Source organism: Perca flavescens, chromosome 2 (assembly GCF_004354835.1).
Source record: "Perca flavescens isolate YP-PL-M2 chromosome 2, PFLA_1.0, whole genome shotgun sequence".
Classification (NCBI taxonomy): domain Eukaryota; kingdom Metazoa; phylum Chordata; class Actinopteri; order Perciformes; family Percidae; genus Perca; species Perca flavescens.
The window spans coordinates 3,841,763-3,843,882 of record NC_041332.1 but is presented as its reverse complement, the minus strand read 5'-3'; positions in this window follow the sequence as shown (position 1 = coordinate 3,843,882).

Sequence of the window (2,120 nt, the reverse complement as noted above, 5' to 3'; positions counted from 1 at the left end):
CTGTTAGATAATTACAAAGTAAGTGTCATCTTAGAGTTTTTAAGTCCATGTCATTAAACTATTGTGTTCACTGCTCATTTATATCATGGGAAATGATGTATGTGAGGTCATGGGCAATAACGGAGGTGTGTAAGTGTGCATATTTAATATTTTATCATGTATTTCTAAGCTGCAAACTTGATTCCTCCAACCAAGTTTAGTTGTGTAAAAATATGCAATGACATTAGATATATATCTATATATATCTATCTTAAGCAGCAGTAAACATTTTGATGTATAGGAAACTTACTGGTTTCCACACTGAAACCATGTCTTTGTTTCGTTACAGGTGGGCTTTGACTCACAATGTGACTCAGTCCTTTTCAGACTAGGTTATTACTGCTAATGAATACTAACTTATTGTTTGGTTTTCTCAAAATTTGTGCATGAATTACTGCAGACATTCAATAAATGAGACATTTTGCACATGTATTAAATACTTATAAAAAAGACAGTTCATATTTAACAGTTGTCCTTACCTGACCTCTCTGTCAACAGTAATCCCCGATCCTTCTCAAAAGGTCCGGTTCTTGTTTTTAGAGTAGGTGTCAAAACAAGATGCACTCAAATGTTTCAAATGATCTCAAGAGAACAAGAGATAGCCGCAGCCACAAGCAGGAACTCCCAGGTCTTCTCTATCAAACGCTGTATCCACAAGTAGCTTTTATATTAAATCATTTTTGATGACACCCCAAAAGTTAAATGTGGTAAGCATACCAAATTTGGTATCACAGATAGGCAGTTATTTGTTGTGATCAACATTTGATGTGTATCCTGTTTTATGGACAGGATATGGCCAGGTCTTGATTTGATTTTTGCTTACTCAGTACTGTAATTAAAGTTTATTGTAGGCTCTCGATCTAACCATTTAAAAAACGGTTAAAAATAGGACTGTCAAGCAATAAAAAAAATCTAATTCATTACATGCTTGGTGATTTATCTAAGGTAATCTCATTTCAATATAAAAATCTAAATCAAATAAAATGGATTTTGGTAGATGAGAACTAATGTTTGTCTTGATTGTGTTTTGCTGTCATTTATGGTCGTGTTTCTTTCCATTCCTTTGATCTCTTATCACACACACACACACACACACACACACACACACACACACACACACACACACACACACACACACACACACACACACTGAGAGAGAAAGATCCAGTGACAATTTGGCAGTCTACTAACTTGTTGCTCTCAGTACTCACGTTTATTTCCCAGCTTGCTGTGTAAATTGAGATAGGTCACATTGTGGTCAGTGACCTACATTACGACACTACATTGCAACTGTCTCAGGCAGTAATAGTTCAACTCTGTCTCCAAAAAAGACTAGAGACATAGCAGCTGCCTGATAATACTGGCTCCTCTGCCTGTTTCAGAATCAGAGTCAGTTTGAATGGCCAAGTAAATATGAACACGTACAGGGAATTTGCCTCTGGCTTTCTGTTGCTCTCAGTGTACATACACAACAACACACATGGCTAAAAACAACAAAGTTGAACAAGGTAAACAAACATTTGACTAGTATGCACGGATAAGTTTGCATATAAAAAAGTGTGTTTGTATACACATACATATGCATACACATACAGTATGTACATACATACACGTTAATTATGCATTTTATTTATATTGTTTGTTTACTTTCAGTACCAGCAGCATGATAGAACGTCATGAACACGCCCACTCTCTCACTGTGATTTTTCTTCCTGACTTCATGCACATGCCAATAATGAGTTATCCTCATTTGACAAACATCCAAATTACATGAAATTTACATTGTTTGGTCCACACTTGATATAGAGCAACATAATGCATGTTTAGTTCGTATTTACGAACAGTGTGGCAGACTTTTCATTTTCAAATAATTCTATTGGTGATATAGACAGAGCAAACGTGTCAACAAATACCATCAAACAATGACAAGGGAAACAAAACAGGTGTCATAGTGATACAAAGAGCAGACAGTTACACAAAAGAATTAAGTGGAATTAAAGAGTTATCGGGATTGGTTGGGGAAGGATGGAAGAGAAGGAAAAGGAAGAAGAAAAGAAATTAGAGAAAAAGCAAAGAAAAAA